Here is a 20,988-nt window from a genome sequence, read left to right as displayed (position 1 = left end):
TTCCAGATAGCAGTTCATGTGTGTGCCAAGTTTGGTTGAGAGGTAACATACACACATTCATCCATAATTTGGGCAATTTTGGATATTTCCTTTTTCACCACTTCTCACCCGCCATACGGACAGGGAAGAACTGGAAGTAAATAGCGTCTGGAGTATCACTATTCATCTCAACGACTCCGAAAACTATATATTCGACACTAATATTAGTCATACGTCACTTCCTCCCCTGGGGTGCTAGGTGTGTCTTACTCCCCGCCCCCAGCATTTTTTGCATATAGTAATTCATATGTGTACCAAGTTTCGTAGAGAGATGTTGTGGAACATACACGCATCCCCATCTCGGTCATTTTGGACATCATCTTTTTCAGCCCTTCTCAACTACCATGGCGCTGCGGGCTAAACCTGGAGTGCCTGAATCCGGAGTGCCGCTATTCATCTCAGCGACCCCGAAAACTGTGGATTCGACACTATTTTCGATTCTTTTTACATGTCAACCCTCTCCAAACACAACCCTAGGGGTGCTAGGGGGTGGGGGTTATTACCTCCATAGTACTGTTTTCCAGATGGTAAGTAATAGTTATTGCTATCAAGTTTTGTTGTAATCGGTCCAGTGATTTAGGAGATGTGTAACACACACACACACATGCATGCATGCATACATCCATACAACATACATACATACGTAGGGCCTATGTATGTTCAGTTATCAGCCCGAAGGCTGGTTGGATCCTCAATAGCTCCACCGTTAGGTGTAATAGATGGCCTAGGCATCACCGAAGAAGCGTAATAGAGAAATAAGGAGTGAGGTAGTTTCCCGTTGCTTTCCTCACTGAGCCACAAGTTGCTATTACACTACATAACAGTCTGCCAAGTCCACTTAAATGCATGCACCATCTGACCCTATGAGGAACATTTTCAAACATTTCATGGCAGAGACTGGCTGCATAAGGAATGCATTACTAGCACCGCTCATACTTCAGTCACTTTCATTTTGTCAAAGCCAAGGATAAGAGTGAGACAGATCAATGAAAGTAACAAAATTGTTCTAGCCCACACCAAAAGACATAGAGCACTGTGAACACTAGGTCTCGCCCGTAAAGGCATATATACATACAATGACAATAATTTACATTAAAATAGTGGTGTTTCTTGACAATAATACTTTTCCAAAGGACTCTATCGTCCCTTTCATTACACCAGCCTAACTTATTGGAATGCAGATGGTTACTGGTCGAAACTACCTCATTTGGTAAGATATAAAGTTGACTTTGTTCAGTTTGTAGCTGAACGAGCCAGATATAGCAAACAGTATAGCTGTAGCCTCGCTCAAAGGCAGGACGTGAAACTCAGACCTGTGGTGAACGATGATAAGTGATCCGTCACAACATATGCTCAGTACTGCTGTGGGGTACATCAAGGTGAAGGCTCCATCACTCATATGGTTGTGTGGATGTTGCAAGCACGAAGTTCAGCTATGGATGTTACCCCTGCTATGTAAGTGTTGCCCGAAATAATACATCACTGTCGTACTTGCTTTGTTTTATGGAGTTGAGACACTACAGTCATCAGTTCCGCGTGCCTGTTGTAAATTAGACTGTACCTTGCAGGCTGTACTCTCCTAGTGTCTTCAATAGAATGTATTTCTATAATGATTTAGGCTCATGATGTGCCCTGTGTGCCTCGAAGTAGGTAACACTCCAGCATTCCCTGTCAGTGAGCGTGGTGAGAGTGCGGCTTCTTGACTGAACGGTCAGAGCAATGGCCTTCGGTTCAGAGGAGCCCCGGGTTCAATTTCCGGCCGGGTCGGGGATTTTAATCTTAAATGATTAATTCTCTTGTCTTGGAGACTGTGTGTTTATGCTGTCCCTAATAGCCCTGAAACTTATACATTACACATAACACTATCCTCTACAACAGGGCCTCTCAGGGTGCATGCGCGTGGTGCATGCACTGTGCATGGTGCAAAAGACGACTTGGCTTGGTTGACCAGAGTGCATACCCCCACTCCTCGATTTGGAGCAATAGCGCTTACTCTCTCTTTCCTTACGCCTCTCTCGCTCGCTCCGCCTGCCTCCCTCTTACCCACTTGCGCCGTAGCGCTCCATATCCGAGCTGAGTTGAGCCGAGTATAGCCGAGTAGAGCCGAGGTTAGCCGAGTAGCCCAGAGACGAAGCGTTGATCCGAGCCATGCCGAGCGGCATCGATGCACAGTGCACGGAGCTCTTGCGCCTCGATCTGCACGCGTGAGATTTCGGGCGTTTGAGAGGCCCTGCTCTACAAGAATAACACGCAATTTCTCACACACGGCAAATGCCGCTCAGAATATTGTTGGAGTCCCCTTGCAAGGGCTCTCCACCACGTTAACACTAGCAAGACGAAATTATTATCTAGTGTGGTAAAAGTTGATGCTCGCTAAGGATGCCCTCTGGAATTTTCCATACAGGGATTTTAACCACTTAGCTTTGGAATCTGAGTTGTTTAATGGTACCCGACATGGAGTACACTGCTATATAATTCAACGTAAAAACACAAATGTGGTACTCCAGCGTTAAATACGACGTACAGGCCTATTATTACCTAGAATATAATGGAATTCTTTTATGCCTAACCAATTACTGGTAATAATAATATTAATAATAGTAATAATAATAATATTGGATTTACGTCGCACTAACTACTTTTAGGTTTTCTAATACGCCAAAGTTCTGGAAATTTTCCCTGCAGGAATTCTACGTGCCAGTAAACCTACAGACACGAGGCTGACGTATTTGAGCATCTTCATATACCAGCGTTCTGAATCAGGATTGAGCCCGCAAACTTTGAGCTCAGGAAACCAGCGGTCTACCGTCTGAGCCCCTTAACCCGGCGTGTGACGGTAAAGATACAATGGTTTACTTTATTGATACCCATCATTTCTTAAAGAGGACATTCAAAATAAAAACAGAGTACCAAATGGTGAAAATAAGGAATTTTCTCTTTCCTGTAACTTGGTACAAAATCGAAAAATCTGGCATGTACTACGGCACTGCTTCGCTCTCTCACGATGTAATTTATTCTGCTATTTCCTGATAATTAACAATAAATTAATGTTATCTCTATAACATGACGTTTTAACAATTTGAACAGACGCCACATGAAGTTGTTAAATGCCCAATTCCAACGATACAGATCTGCCGCATTTGAACACCCTCACATTCCACAGACCTCATCCTGGATCAAATCCGCTGCTTCTACTGATGATGTTTGTTGTTTAAAGGGGCCTAACAGCTAGGACATCGGTCCCTAATGGTACGAGGTGCAACACAATTAAAATTAAACATTTCAAATTGTATCCACTGACTAGAATCTAAAACGAATGAAAATGAACACTTTTTTTCAAACAAAATCAATCAGTGGATCCAATGCCTTAATTACTGGGATGACCGGGCGAGTTGGCCGTGCGCGTAGAGGCGCGCGGCTGTGAGCTTGCATCCGGGAGATAGTAGGTTCGAATCCCACTATCGGCAGCCCTGAAGATGGTTTTCCGTGGTTTCCCATTTTCACACCAGGCAAATGCTGGGGCTGTACCTTAATTAAGGCCACGGCCGCTTCCTTCCAACTCCTAGGCAATTCCTATCCCATCGTCGCCATAAGACCTATCTGTGTCGGTGCGACGTAAAACCCCTAGCAAAAAAAAAAAAATACTGGGATGAGGCTTATTATCTAAAGGGGTTCAAAATACAGGTCACCGGCCCCTAACAATGGTACTACTGTAATCACTGGTAAAGCAGAACCATTGTGTTCCCCCTACAGTGGTACTAATCACATATAATGTAGACTCACGGTATGTCACACACAATGGCACCACTCACAGGTAACACAAACCCATGGTGATTCTCACATACTGGGACTAATCACGGGTGCCTGTATTCTCGTGGTGTTGCTCACATAGTGGTACTAATACAGTAATAGGTAATATTGACCCACGGTGTATCACACATTATGGTAACGCCCACAGGCAACAAAAACCCATGGTGTTTCGCACATAAGGATACTACTCTCAGGCAACGCAGACTCATCGTGTTCCTCACATAGGGCTACTAGAAAATGAAATAGCGTATGACGTTTCGTGCCGAAAGTGTCCGAGGACAAGTTCGGCTTGCCAGGTGCAGGTCTTTTGATTTGACGTTCATAGGCGACCTGCGCGTCGTGATGAGGATGAAATGATGATGAAGACAACACATACACCCAGCCCCGTGCAGCGAAATTAACCAATGACGTTTAAAATTCCCGATCCTGCCGGGAATCGAACCCGGGACCCCTGTGACCAAAGGCCAGTACGCTAACCATTTAGTCATGGAGCCGGACATAAGGGTACTAATCATGGGCGTTGCACAAACCCGTTGTGTTCCTCACATAGTGGTACTAATCACAGGCAACGTAGACTCATGTTGTTCCTCATGTAGTGCTCTAATCACAGGTAGTCTCATGGTTTTAATTTCATCATCCCTTGATCGCCCGCTTTAGTCACCTCTTACCACAGGAACGTCCGACTCGTTGGCTGAATGGTCAGCGTACTGGCCTTCTGTTCAGAGGGTCCCGGGTTCGATTCCCGGCCGGGTCGGGGATTTTAACCTTCATTGGTCAATTCCAAAGGTCCTGGGGCTGGATGTTTGTGCTGTCCCCAACATCCCTGCAACTCACACACCACACATAACACCATCCTCCACCACAATAACACGCAGTTACCTACACATGGCAGATGCCGCCCACCCTCATCGGAGGGTCTGCCTTACAAGGGCTGCACTCGGCTAGAAATAGCCACACGAAATAAAAATAACTACAGGCACAGGTTACGATGAGTGTATTCTTCATCTGCGTACCCCACCCCCAATCGTGGTAGTATTTGTATTTTCTAAACTTTCAACCATGTTAAATTCACAAGAAGCGAACTCACATTCTGCAGTTAGAAATTATCGGGCAGGTCTGGCACAGATGACCTCTGGTGTGAGAAAACTACATCCTTATTCAGAATGCTACGAATTCAGGTAATTTAATCGTAACTCGTATGCGTGAATAGTCAAAGCTCTCTGAAGAGAAAATGCATAGTCGCCAGTTCAAAGTGTAGAACTTAAACATAGGTAAGTAATACACTGGATGAGCAGAAGGAGCATTATCAACAATTTTTGTCACAGACAGGTTTTATGGTGACGATGAGACAGGACAGGGCTAGGATTAGGAAGGAAACGACTCTGGCTTTAACTAAGGTACAGACCAAGCATTTTCCAGGTGTGGAGATTGGAAAACACAGAAGAACATCTTCAGAGCTGCCGACAGTGGAGTTCAAACTCACCATCTGCCGAATGCAAGCCAACAGCCACATGACACAAACCGCGTAGCCAACCCGTTAGGTGTTGGTGAAGATATAGAACCTTCAAACAAGAACTTGTCAAGTAAACAAGTAGTAAGAACACACGTGACAAATAAAAGTGTTGTTAATCCTTGCAACATGATCTCTATGACCATTACAAAAAGTCTTTCGCATGATAATAATCATTTGTTCATTGTGAACTTAACGCATTAATATAAAACCCTTTCTTACTGGTTTGACCTACGTAGTACATTTGGACGAGATGTATAGTGCCGATATGGTGCACCACAGTTGGTTGGAGCAAAGACTAATTCTTCACACATTCGAATGAGAGGCAGTAGCGTGCATACAGTGCAACCAGAAGTACGGTCTCTGCTGTGAAGAGTGATTGACCGCGAAAACAGCAGCAGGTTTTGACCACCTGCTCCCAACGTGTAAGACATGTTTGATACAGTGCGTGTTTAGTGCGTTGGTTCTGAACTGCGAACAGGAACATGAACGACCAAAAGATCAATGTACAGTTTTGTTTCAAGCTTGGCAAGACACAGAAAGAAACGCAACGAGAAGGAAGAATGTCTCATATGATAATCGCCCATATCACCACAATTAAAAAATCCATGATAAGACAAATCAGAAAGCAAGGTGCTGCTTAAACTACTTTGGCTCATTGTAAACTGTGAACGTGGAGTTCATCCCACAAGGAGAACAGCTGTAATGTGATCTCGTCACTGTCAACCCGATTCATTCTTGGCGTAAGCATTCTGAGCTGTGGCATAGGAAAAATTGACTATTGTTACACAACGCCCCTGCACTTCGCTCTGAACTTGTCCAATATGAACTGGCAATGCAACAGATCATCGCCTTTCCAAACTCTCCATATTTACCCGATCTCACACAATGCCATTTATTTCACTTTCCCCATTTGAAACTAAAGCTTTCATTCCGCTGAGGAGATCCATAATTGCCACAAGAGCAGCTGAACATCATCGTCTTGCCAATATACTTCAGCAGTGTTTTCAATTTCTTTACCAACGTTGGCAAATGCACTTAGCGGTCAAGGACTATGTGGTGCGGTGCTGTGTTGTGTACACTGTGTTGCGTGGCTGCCTACACTGTAGGCGCCAGTCGACGAATTTATTGGCATGACTCTCCTCGTACTGTGCCGCGTGCAGGGATTCAAATCTCAGCTGCGATGTCTCAAACGTGGAGTCCGTCGTAATGTTCACATTTATAAGTATTGATGAAAAATAACAGGTATAAGGAGTAGTAAGTTAAAATCGAAATTCAAACATAAGCTTCTAGCATATGGAAGTCATGAGGTCTGAGAATACACAACCGGTTTAATACTCAAGTCGTTTGGGATATAACAATAAGATATAGCCTCTAATATTTTCTTTCTTGACTGTCCTGTCCTTTAAACCAGCCCGGTGTAGAGGGATGTAATCACTGTCCCATATTTCTAATAATAAATAATGTTAGTGTTTTCACGTCCGGCTAGCTACTTTTACGATTTTCGGAGACGCCGAAGTGCCGGAATTTAGCCCCGCAGGAGTTCTTTTTACGTGCCAGTAAATCAACCGACAAGATACTGATATATTTGAGCGACCGGACTGAGCCAGGATCGAACCTACCAAGTTGGAGTCAGAAGGCCATGTCTGAGCCACTCAATACGCTGATCATTCACCCAAGGAGACGAATTATCTTAATAATAATTTTTTTACGAGGGATTGTAGAAAATCTTAAAAAGACACTTGTGAAGGGTCCGCACTCGACAAGTGTGCGAGATTCTTACCCACTAAAAACCACACACCCTTTTCCAACGATGTGTATCATCACCCCGGAACCGCTCTCACGTTACTTCAGGCTGATATCGTGCTTTGTCTTTCAGATGTCTTCTTTCTTAATTTCTCCTTTAAGAACGTTCGTATGCTTCCAAATCCTTCTTCCTCTGACGAAGGACGTCCTCCACATACACTGCCACGCGATTCCAGGATTCCTGGATTCGCAGCATCACCGAAATAATATTATCTGTTGTCAATTCTCCTAGTTCAGTTTCCACGCATTTTCTCTGAATCGTCCAATGGCCGCATACAAAAAAGGTGTGAAATAATAATAATAATAATAATAATAATAATAATAATCAGTCTATTAATTTTCTCTAGTAATTAAACATGATCATTCTAAGCAGATGGGTAACCGACGAGAAGGTACAGAACTCAGCCCCAGCATTCATTCACAATACGCAATTCTGAGCTATGGATTTTCCACTCTTCAAAATTACTCACAGCAGTGACGGAGCACACAACCTAATGGCACAAGAAACAATTTCACAAACCACTTGACGGCCGTAAGAGGTATTGCAGTCTGTACTCGTACGGTAACTTTGACTAAGTATGTACATCTCCTGTAGAGTTGTACAGTACAACGAGCAAGAGCATTCTCCTCTGATTTCTCCGTCAGGTTTTCAGGTCAATGACAGAGGGCATCCATCTGCAAGAAATCTTTTTCAAATATTCGGCACCGACTTTTGTGCTGGTATCTTCTCTGTTCGGAAGTACCACACAACAATTCTGTTTTCGGACATTTTTTCATCGATCGTCCTTAAAACATTGCCCACATGTCGTAATCTCCATCTTACGCATGCTGCACAAAGGACAATAAAATGAGGATCATTAGGTAACTTTTAATTCACCACCATTTTAAAAAATATTTTCATTTTAAAATCGAATTTATGCTAACATAGATCGATTTTCTTGCTTGACGTATTCAATAAAAATCTCAATAAGTCATAAAACAAAGATTCCGTCATTCAGGATACTTGGATGTTCAATTATTTATTATTATTATTATTATTATTATTATTATTATTATTATTATTATTATTATTATTATTATTATTATTATTATTATGCCGATATTTACATGGAGTGGTTCAGGCCATGAAGCCCATTATTCTGCCCAACCATGTCCTACAATATTAGAGCGAACATGTGGTTTAACAATATTATATAATATACATACTACAGTACTAGCTTATGTACCCGTGCTTCGCTACGGAATTCTACATAGACTATTCTAGCTTAGGTAGTGTGTACGTTGTGGGCAAGATTGTATTAAATTGCACAGCCCTTAACGTTACCCTAGAAACGTGACGGGGAAGTCATAATAAGTCTTCATATGAAAATTGGGTTAGGGAATTTTCATTGTAATGGTAGGCCCACTAGCCTACCATCGGTCACAATCAGGTTGGGGAATGTTCATTATAAAGGCAGACACTCACTCTCCACCTGTCTTTTTACATCCTCAGAAAGACTGTCATAGAGGTTTTCCCAACTGAAGTGAACATATGAACATAGGTCATTACAATGACATCAGTATGAATGGCACGATTCAAAGCAATGCTGTCATATGAAATACTCGATCAAATGAAAAACCATCCATTTTCACACTTTGAACGAACAGTACTACGCTGCCGATCTAACAGTCCAAATTTCCGGAGCTGGAATGACCAAGCAGCAGACAGCCGTGATTAGTGAACACCTTTTTTTCGGAGGGGTGGTTGTGAGGGTCGAATAGTGGAGAGTCCTAGGGCAAAACTATGCCCATTTAGTAATCTGTTTCCTAGGAGTACCGATGAGTCGGAAAATCTCATTTCACTACACTGGCGGTGGAAAAATCTATCTGACTTGGAGGCAAATGTTTCCTCCAAGCCAGAGGAGAAATTCCCTCTTCACTGCTAATTTGGAATAAAATGAATGTAAAATTTAATAAAAGTGAAGAGGAAGAAACCTTTCTTCAAAAAACGGCCCTTTTCAGTGTTAAATGTTGAATTATTTAGTGAATTGTGGTGCTATAATTTGGAATAGGCCTAATTGTAATTCTAGACCAGGTCATACTACTACTACTAAGTGAGCCTCTGCCTCAAGTGTGCACACTGCTCATTGGAAACAGCGCTTCAGAGTAGGGATCGAATAGCTGGAATACTATGATGAACCAATGTGTTACGTACCAGCAGTAACAGAAAATGTATGAACAACAGGAATGGCATGCTAAAAAAGAAAGTTTTATAACTCCCCAGCCATTTCCCGCCAATATTCAGTCAGTCTATTATACTCGGTACGCAGCAGTAATCCCATCTGTCGGAGTTGAGTGGTAGTATAAGAGACAAAGAACATCACAAAAAACAATGTTCTATGTAATATTATTCCTGATCAATGTTACGCGCTTTCGATATTGTAGGCCTTCACATTTAGTTTTCTTCTGACTATGAAATACCATTCTCATCATAGTCGGCACGGTAAAACTGAATGAAACATAAATGATCGGAAATTGTATTCTCTATAACTTTTGTTATGTAGTATTTTCGATAGGACCAATAACATATTTAAAATTAAATTAGAAGCGCATTCCCCTAACCTACAATTTCATCCAGGGTGGCTGAAATTGTTTATAGATTAGACTGCCGTTTCTTATTCCCCGACTCTATGTACTGATTTTCATTACATTATGTTAACCCATTTTCTCGCGGCTCGGCGTTGATATAGTCTTAGCAATAAAAATACAAATTCATGAATATATGTGTTATCATGGCCGGTACAGTAAAAATATATAAGACATAAATGATTGGAAGTCTAATTATGTATAATTTTAGTTGCGTAGTATTTATCGATAGGATCCCTAAGCTACCATTTCACTCAGCGTGAATAAAATGATTTAAAACGTAGATTGTAGTGGCTCTGTCCCCGACTTTACATACCGATTTTCATTAAATTTTCTTCAGCCGTTTTCTCGTGATGTGTGTACAGACAGACAGACAGACAGACAGACAGACAGACAGACAGACAGACAGACAGACAGACAGACAGACAGACAGACAGACAGACAGACAGACAGACAGACAGACAGACAGACAGACAGACAGACAGACAGACAGACAGACAGACAGACAGACAGACAGACAGACAGACAGACAGACAGACAGACAGACAGACAGACAGACAGACAGATAAAAAGTGCATTTCCTTGTTACTGTGGACATGGCCGATACAGAAATACCATTCTTTTCAAATTCTGAGCAATGTACAGACAAAACTCTTATTTTATATGTATAGATAATACTAAATATTTTGTTAGTTATAAAGAACATTAAAGAAAAAGGAAGAAGCTTTTCTAAAATAGCTCATAATGAACAAAGTAGTCTTAAATAGTCATTAAAGATAAACATTCTGAAAATGAAAACGTTAACAGCTCATATAATTTTTAATGGCTTGTGACCTCCGAAGAGGCCTGGTGCAGGTCTTTCTAGTTGACACGTCTAGCGTGTATGAGGATGGGACCCCACCTATGATAAATTCTAATGACGAATACGACACACACGCCCAGCCTCCGAGCCATTGGAATTAACCAATGAAGGTTTTATACTTCACCTCCATCCATATGTAACCCACATGTGTACAAAATTGGGTTGACAGCTATGCTGGTAATACACACATACATCCATAATCTCGGCCATTTCGGACTTTTTCACCGCTTCTTGTTGTAAACAAGATAAGGTTTACAAGAACACAACTTATTTATTTGCTTCACACAGAATTCTACAGTATGTACAGGAATAAAACATAAAATTGTCTTGAAGCTAAGTAGATGATTGATCTTGAGAGAGTTTCTGTTTCTATACACTATGTACACTCTGAATGTATTTACACTCACTGCTATCTTGAAAAGATAGTTCTTGGGAAAGATATAGTTCGTGATAGTTGAAAACTATCATTTGCACTAGCATAGATTAGCTAAGAGAGTTCCTTCTAACTTGAAGTGTCTGAGTTCATAGGCTTGTATTAAATGAAAGCTATGTTCACAATTAGAGAATCGAACGTGTGTGTCGGAGCTTGAGTGAGCTTCGGGATGTGTGGCATACAACATCGGGGCTCGACATGGATGAAGGAACGGGAAAGTGGAGTAGTGACCTGAGGTGAAACCTCATACTACCAGAATTCCGTCCACCTGCTCGAGACACATTTTTAAGAGGTGTAGCCTCCGTGTTCGACGTTCAGTGTATTCTGGAGCAGGACACTGGGGAGAATCCTGATGAGTGACAGACAGGGAGCTCCTTATATACTGCACACGACGGAACAGACATGCGCACTGAAGACTGCGCGTCGAGTCTCGAATGATCCACGCTTGCGTGCGTGCGGCTGGCTGGCGTTGAGCGAAGAGAGCGGAGGACATACAACACCCTCCCCTCCTAAATACGCCGATACGGCGTGAAGCGGCGGCGGCGCTGGCGGCGGCTACGATGCTGGGCAGGAGCTTCTGACGTCTCTGTTGTATTGTCCGGAGCTGTGACTGGGCGGAGTGGCGCTGCATCGTCCTGAAAGGAACCCATGGTTATTAAATGGTCTAAAGCTCGTTCAGCAATAGATTTATCTGGCTTAACAAGAGAATCAATAGCCGGATATGGACGGTAGCGCAGGCGTATCTGGTCCTGGTGGCGGCAAATGCGTTTCTCAGCAGTCCGAATCTCGTAGAGACGATGGCCCAAAGATCTGCGGATGACACCAGGTAACCAGAGCGGGTTTGACTTGAATGTCCTTATGTAGACCTTATCGTTGACGGTGAACTTTGTTGGCGATGTCTTAGGCTGGGCCGGAAGAGGCTGCAACAGAGAAAGTAAAGTTCTGTGAGGTCGTCCATGGAGCTTTTGTGCGGGAGTGACATTATCAGCGCCGGGCAGAGTTCTGTAGTTGCTTAAGAGTTGTAACAATGCTTGGTCTTTAGTTAAGCCTGAAGACACAGCTTTTTTTATACTTTTCTTAAAAGTTTGTACAAAGCGTTCAGCTTCACCATTAGATTGGGGGTGAAAAGGCGGTGCTAGGATATGGCGAATGCCATTATATGTACAGAAGTTCTTAAAAGCAGTAGCTGTAATTTGCGGTCCATTGTCAGAAATTTGGACTTGAGGTAAGCCTTCAGTTGTAAATATTTTCTGAAGAGCACGAATGGTAGCTTCTGTAGTAGTTGTCGAATGCATATCCACTACATAGGGAAAGTTCGATAGAGAATCTATGACGATGAGCCACATGGAATTGAGGAAAGGACCTGCGAAATCGATGTGAACTCGTTCCCACGGAGAAGAAGCAGGAGGCCATGAAGCTAGATCAGAAGACGGGGCATTCTGATTAATTTGACATTGTTCACAATGGCGGATGAGCTTTCCGATGGCGGCATCAATACCAGGCCAGTAGCAGTGTTGACGTGCCAGTTGCTTAGTGCGGGATATACCCCAATGACTTTGGTGTAACAAGTCGAGAACTTGTGTCTGTAGACTAGGTGGGATAACCACTCGGAAGGTGGTGCTGGTTTCGAGGAGTATAACTCCGGCACGAGTCGTAAGACGATGCTGAATACGATGATAAGGCGCAAGGTGGGCAGGAAGTTTGTTCTGAAGGGGCCAACCATTGCGGATGTAAGTACGTATCGTAGCAAGTGTACTGTCCTTATCCGTAGCTTTAGCAATGCAGGTAGCGTCAATAGGAAAGGTGGATACGGTGTCTTCGAGTTCTATGTCTAACTGAAGACATTCGGATTCTTGAGAATCGAAGGCGGTATCAGGACCGACTGGTAAGCGAGAGAGGGCATCAGCATTACAATGCTGGGATGTGGCACGATAGGCGATCTGATAGGAATAATCAGAAAGGAACATGGACTATCTTTGAAGCTTTCTGAGGGAATGCTCAGGGATCTTATTAGCAGGATGGAATAAGCGTACTAGAGGCTTGTGATCCGTAATGATCAGGAAATGGTTGCCATAGAGATATTCATTGAAACGGCGAATATCAAAAATGATTGCTAAAGCTTCTTTTTCTATCTGGGAGTACCGACGTTGATGCTCATTAAGTGTCTTCGAAGCGAAGGCGATGGGGCGTTCTTGTCCATGACGATCCTTCTGGGAGAGAACGGCACCGACGCCGTAATCTGATGCGTCCGTAGCTAGCGTGATGAGCTTGCCAGGCTGAAAATGAGTGAGTTGAACAGCTTGAACAAGGGCTTTGTTGATCGTTTGCCAGGCCTGTTGGCATTGCGGAGACCATTGACATTTAACACCTTTTTTGCGTAAGGCGTTTAATGGAGCTGCAACTGAAGCGAAGCGGGGAATGCACTTGTTATAGTAGTTCGCTTTGCCTAGGAAGGATTGGAGCTGCTTGATGTTCTGTGGTACAGGCATGTTTACAATCGCCGAGACATTCCGTTCACTAGGTTGAATGCCGTTTTTATCGAGGATGTGTCCCAGGTAGTGAACTTGCGGCTGAAAGAAAGTGCATTTAGCGAGATTCGCTCGTAGGTCTTTCAACTTCGTGAGAAGGAGGCGCAGATTATGGAGATGTTCTTGATGATCTGCGCCGGTTACAATAATATCATCAAGGTAGTTAGCACAACCGGGAATGGAGGCGGTGAGTTGAGCTAAATAGCGCTGAAAAATAGCCGCTGAGGAAGAGACGCCGTACGGGAGACGCTGGAGCTGGAGCAGTCCGATAGGAGTGTTGAGTGTGAGAAATTGCTTGGATTCTTCGTCTAAAAGTAGCTGTAGATAGGCTTCTTTAAGATCCACTCTAGAGAAGAATTGTTCACCAGCTAGACGACGGAATAAATCCTCTGGACGGGGAATTGGAAATATATCTGTGTCGATTTGTGCGTTGATCGTAGATCGGAAATCACCACAAAGTCGTACATTGCCATCAGGTTTCTTGATTACAACTAGTGGAGTGCCCCATTGACTGGAATTGACTGGTACCACTATTCCAGCTTCTACCCATCTTTCTAACTCCTTAGTGACCTGATCTTGAAGTGCCAGGGGTACTGGACGTGCGTTGAAAAAGCGCGGCTTAGCTCCTGATTTGAGCTGTATGTGAGCTGTATAGTTTTTGGCGGTTTCGAGCGTAGAGTCAAAGACTTCAGGAAACTGCTCGAGGAGAGCCGTAATATCAGAAGTAGGTTGCAGGTTTCTAAAAGGGTACGTATATAAATTTTGGTTCAGATTGGTGGAGCAGTGTGAATTCGTATAACGAACGGACAGGCAGACAGGGAGGCATTTTGTTTAATATGTATACTGTAGATTCTCCTTATGACAGCTCGTAACTTGCATAAAAAAACATGACACATAAATTAATATTACCTGAACTTGTGGCAGAAATCTGAAAATTTAAATGTGACTTTTGCTATTTGCATTCTTGTTAATGAACTAAGGGAGATGGATGGTTCATATGCATGTATTTTCCTAGGTGGCCTTTAAAGGTGAAGAAAGTTTGATAATCTTAGTAAAGGAGTTTGTTAGATATGAAGCAGCGAGAAGGGTCTTGAAACACGCATTTTTCACTTCCAGATGATTTTAAAATGAAAATAATAAACATTGATATGGAAGGAAAAATAATTGAACGTATAAATTTAACCCTATAGTGCTCTGTGTGACATATGTGTCACATATATTACAGGTTCAGATAATCACTTTTCGTCCTATTACTTATTCACAAAATCACGTTAGTTCCAGAATCGTAAGCAAACTCTGGAGAAACATTTCTAAATTCACACAGACATCGGACCTGTACTGCGAGAGTTTCTCAAGGGAAGTTAATAAGTAATGTTATTTATTGGTTTTACGTACCACGAACTACTTTTACGGTTTTCAGGGACACCGAAGTGCCGGAATTTAGTCCCACAGGAATTCTTTTACGCGCCAGTAAATCTGCCGACACCAGGTTGACGTATTTGATCAGCTTCAAATACCACCGGACTGAGCCAGGATCTAACCTGCCAAGTTGGGGTCAGAAGGCCAGCGCCTCAACCGTCTGAGCCACTCAGGCGGCTCTTAAGAAAAGTAATTCTTTGTAGTATGGTTTACAGATTACCGGGTTTAAGACTTTGTTTGAAAAAATATGTCAAGATACTAAAAAGAAAAAAAGTTAAACGGCGTGTGTCTCTTAGTGCCGAGTGTGTTCGAGGACAAGGTCGGCTTGCCACATGCAAGATTTTTAATTTGACGCTCGCAGGCAACCTGCGCGTCGTGATGAGGATGTAATGATGATAAAGACGAAATATACACCCAGGCCCCCGATCCAGAGGAATTAAGCAATTAAGGTTAACATTCCCGACCCTGCCAGGAGTCGAACCCGGGACCCCTGTGATCAAAGACCAGCACGCTAAATATTCAGATATGGACTTCAAGATAGTGAAAACTAATCGGTAAATATTTTTAATTTATACCAGTTTCTTGATTACAATCGATTTTACTCTCTGGAACATTTTAAGTGTTTCTGTGCTAGATAAAGGAAACATGAAATAAGTTCAGATTGTTTCATAAAAGGACCTACAGCGGCAACTGAGAAAATTATCACCTACAATGTAACTGAACTGCAAATCTATGATGAAAATATTCATGGTGATGGTTATCTTTAGTCTTCCAATATTACATCGATATTCTTATTTCAGTTTTGTCCGACTCGTTGGCTGAATGGTCAGCGTACTGGCCTCTGGTTCAGAGGGTCCCGCATTCGATTCCCGGCCGGGTCGAACACTCTCCTCATCATATTCAGACAACATACCACACTACCAACCACCACAGAAACACGCAATAGTGCTTACATCCCTCCACATAAGGTTGGCGTCAGGAAGGTCATCCGGCCGTAAAACAGTGCCAAATACACACACACACACACACACACACACACACACATATAGATATATATATATATATATATACGACGCAGTTTGCACCCATGACCCCACAGGTGTGGGAAGGAACAGTAGGAAAAGAAGAAGAAGATTCTTATTTCAGTTTTTCTTATATATATACTAGCAAATGTACCCGTGCTTCTCTACGGTACTCTACATTGTATACGGATATCGAAGTAAATTACTGCACATGAAGTGAAAAAGGTTTTTTAAATTGGGTGTGTCTTGGCTTTATCCGAGAAACCGCATTGTGAAATCCACAGACGTTGTTTCCAATGAAAGTGTGATTTGCGGAATTGCGATGATAATGGCAAGTCCACTTGTCTACTGCAATTCACAAAGAAGTTGGTAATATTCATTTAACGCCAGGCCCCATTGCCTAGTGCGCGGCCAAAATTGATTTGGTGAGGTTTCATTACAATGGCAGATCCCATTTCCTACTTTCAGATAGATTACAGTTGAGGAACTTTTAATGTATTTGCAAGGACCTTCCTTACTGCCAGTTAAAAGTGAGTTGCGTTCTTATCATTATAATGGCAGACGCATTTTCTAATGCCAGTCAGCTTATTGCCAGTCACACCGAGTTGGTGGGTTTCCATTATAATAGCAGGCCACTATGCCTAACGTCAGTCACATTTTAGATGGGTAAAATTGCTTATAATGGAAGACACCCTTGCCTACTGACAAACAGGATCGGGTAAAAGAGTTTTGAAAAAAATTTCATGCTCCCTTGTCTTCAGCTAGTCGAATCGAGAAGCGAATTATGCATTAAAATAGTGCACAGGAGATGGAGGATGACCCCATTCTTACTGCCTATCAAAGTCGATATGGGGAGGAGTGAATACAATAGCAGACGCCCTCATTCTGACAGTCACTATCGATTTGCAAAGTATTTAATGGCAATGACAGACAAACCCTTTCTAGATCGCTACAAATCGACGTCAATGAAAGAATATAGTCGTCATACAGAAGTATATGGATGTTTACTTTCATTTGCAGAATAACTGCTGCTAAACGTTACATCAAAACGAAAAAAAGGATTGTACGATAAGACGCACTTTCTGGCCACACTTAGCGAGATAAATAGGTGGTCCTATGATTTGTTAATATTTATATATACATCGCTCCAGTCCGACTTGCTTTTATATATATAGATGACGGATAAGCATGAGCACGTTGAAAAGTGCAGGCTTCCACTTCGAGATTCATAACTCCTAAACGGTACATGATATTAACAAACGGTTTGGGCCATCAGACGCCTCATTTATTGCTCTACATGTTTGTTTCTAAACCATTTCCTCGTATCTCCCCTATTTAGGGTAAATTGAGTTCAAAATTTGAACAGGGTGAAATTTGGGTATATTTGTAACGTTTTACATTACTTTCTGCCTACTTATGTATAAGCTAGAATCATGAAATTTAGTCCACATGTGGCCCTTGATATTGCCAATGTGTGCACCCTTGATGATCCTGTCAGTCCCATAAGTGTGTCAAACAATGAAATATACTTGTAAAAATCACTAATTTTACGAACAATCCAGAAATACGGCCAAATCTAACGTATAAGGGAGAGAGATACGCCAAAATGTCATGGGACCAAAGTTGTAGATCACACGGAATTGAAGTGATATTGTGTCATCCGTTTTGTGATACGACTTACCGTTTAGCCAACAAATAGCTCAAAAGAAATGTCTGCACGGTCATTAAAATTGTCTCTATATTTCGATATCTTTAGGGGTAAAAAGTGAAAAATTTAAACATTTGGAATTTTTCCGTCGGTTAGGGACCAAAAGCTATAATTTCACCAAATTTCAATTGTCTACCTCGTCTGGCAGGTTGTGTCGCCATCTTGATTTGGGGGGCGGGGGATCAAAAATAGGAAATTCCCGAAAATTCCACGAAACCTATAGGTTGTCGTTTTGGATAAATTATACGACTGCGTTCTTATGCTGAGCCCACAATTTGAGGCCCCCCCCAGCGTGCCCTCTTGAGGGAATTTTGAGAATTTTCGATTTTTCTAGGGATCCTGGGGTCATCAGCTTCTCCCGTACCAAGTTTCAAATTTCTGAGATTTCTGGAAGTGCCTCATTAATTCACGTCTTTTTTCATTTTTAAATATTTATATATACATCGCTCCAGACCGACTTGCGTTTATATATATATGTAGATGTGTGTGTGTGTGTGTGTGACAGTTATTTTTAAGGTAATTTTTCAGCAATGTGGTGAATTTACAAATTTCTGATAAGCAAATTCATAACAGAATAAAGTACGTTTAAGTAAACGTCACGTGACAATTAAATTATTATTGAAACAACATTGGAAAAGTATAAAATGGACTTAATATAAAATGCTGGAATTATAGGAATTCGTTTTAACGAAAATCGAAGATTTCTGACACAGTTTTGTTGGACTATGTATTAAAGGGTTAAAGATCGTAGAGTATATTGTTGATATAAGTTCTTAAAACATTTCAGAAGTATAATTTTCTATGAAACTGTACAGCCCCGATGTAGCTGCAAAAATGGAATGTTGATTTAGAAATGACAGGCAATTCCTAGGCTTTTAAACATCATAATATTATTTTATTATGTTAATGAATGTATGTTAAACGTGCAAATTGTGGTTTAAAGTCCAGTTACTACATTTAAACTAGCGAAACGTGTACCTCCCACTTACTTTTGGTTTCAAGTGCCTGATCACATGTGTGTCAGGTCATAGACGTCAAGAGGAGATGAGGAAGGGACTTTGTGGGCAGGCGATAGTTGTAATTAGTAGCAGATGAAGGTTTTGATTGATAGCCGAACTGCCTGTTCGCCCGCTGCCAATTACACCCACTAATACTGCGGGCACTGCTCAGCAAATATGAGCACAGGTAGATGGATTAGTCAACAACAGGAACAGCCGCTAAGTTAGCTTAAAACCGCATGAGCCCCGAGCGAATTTTCAGTCAGAATAACCAAACTCTATCTTTGAAGTCAGCGGTAGCTTCCGTTCGTTTGATAGTCGTATGTACTAGACGATCAGTAGATAACCTGAGAGAGATTCAGGTTTTAATTTTATTGCATATTCATCAACTCGAAGCTTGCTCCGTGCCTTTGTAGGTGGCTTCGTGAGAGATATGATTTATTATGGTGAGCATTTTTTAAAATTTTGTTTATTTACAAAGTCCGCCTCTGCGGTGTAGTGGTTAGCGTGATTAGCTGCCACCCCCCGTGGCCCGGGTTCGATTCCCGGCTCTGCCACGAAATTTGAAAGGTGGTATGAGGGCTGGAACGGGGTCCACTCAGCCTCGGGAGGTCAACTGAGTAGAGGTGGGTTCGATTCCCCCTCAGCCATCCTGGAAGTGGTTTTCCGTGGTTTCCCACTTCTCCTCCAGGCGAATGCCGGGATGGTACCTAACTTAAGGCCACGGCCGCTTCCTTCCCTCTTCCTTGCCTATCCCTTCCAATCTTCCCATCCCTCCACAAGGCCCCTGTTCAGCATAGCAGGTGAGGCCGCCTGGGCGAGGTACTGGTCATTCTCCCCAGTTGTATCCCCGACCAAGAGTCTGAAGCTCCGGGACACTGCCCTTGAGGCGGTAGAGGTGGGATCCCTCGCTGTATCCGAGGGAAAAGCCGACCCTGGAGGGTAAACAGATGATGATGATGATGATTATTTACAAAACTGTTTGACGTCACACTAAAACATACAGGTTTACGGCGAAGTGGAATAGAGCAGAGAGGATGACGATCGTGGCTTTAATTAAGGTACTGCCCCAGCAATTACCTGGCGTCATAATGGGAAACTATGGAACACCATCTTCAGGTCAGTCGACGGCGGATTTGAATCCACCTATCTCGGTAGGCTGAGCTTCCACTCTCAATAATAATAACTAGACCTCGGATTTTAAGCAAAAACTTATTTTGTTCCAGAAGAGATAACTTAAAACAAAATTGTATTTACACGTTTCATGTATTTATAATGTTAGAAACGGTGGCCCTGTAGCGCCTAAAAATGCCGAAATTGACGTTAGAACCTATATATCCCTATATTCCTGTAAATCCTATCTTTTATCCCAAATCGATTAAAAAGGATTTTTAATCTATTCCAACAAAGTCAAATATTTACCGACTAGTTTTCAGTATCTTGAAATATTTTTTCAAACAATATCTTAAAATCGGTAATCTGCAAACCATACTACTGAGAAGTCCTTTCCTTAGAAACCACCCGTAGTCTGCGTCACGAATGAACACAAGAAAATGATCTTGAACCGCACGTAATTGTTCCATTCACATTATCTTTCTTCTTTCATTACGAAGCATTTCTTTCCGTAAAAATCATGTTGGTTGTACCAAAAGCTGTGTGTTGACCATCCAGTGTAATCTATTAAAACACCTGCCCATAGCAGGGATGTTTTGGTTCAAGTCCTGAGGGTCATCATCTCTTGGTTTTACGTCCCACTACGTTTTTGTATAGGTTGGCGACTGTGAGGCCCTTAGCCGAGTCCTGGCATCGCTTCCACTTGATTGTAACAGGCTCCTCTCTTTCGTCTATCCTATCCAAACTCCCTTGGTCAACTCTTGTTCTTCATGTTCATTACCCTTTCCTTTGTGTCTGCAAAGTGTCAGCTTCCAAGCTGTCTTTAATTAAAAAGTTACATTATAGCAAGAAGGAGAGTGATATTCGTTTTATATTTCCCCCTAAAGAGTTATTATAAACTTAGCAAAATAAAAACATTATTCTAATTTAAATGCCGATTAAATACGTAATATTGAAACTGCCTAAAATATATTTGTAGAGCCTATTTTTCACGTTTAAGAGCTTACTTAAGAGAACTTAAAATGAAAGTTGACCGGACGAGTTAGGAGCGCGCAGCTGTGAGCTTGCATCCGGGAGATAGTGGGTTCGAATCCCACGGTTGGCAGCCCTAAAGA

The sequence above is a fragment of the Anabrus simplex genome, chromosome 1 (assembly GCF_040414725.1).
Source record: "Anabrus simplex isolate iqAnaSimp1 chromosome 1, ASM4041472v1, whole genome shotgun sequence".
Taxonomy (NCBI): Eukaryota; Metazoa; Arthropoda; class Insecta; order Orthoptera; family Tettigoniidae; genus Anabrus; species Anabrus simplex.
The sequence above is the reverse complement of the archived record's forward strand: the minus strand, read 5'-3'. Positions refer to the sequence as shown.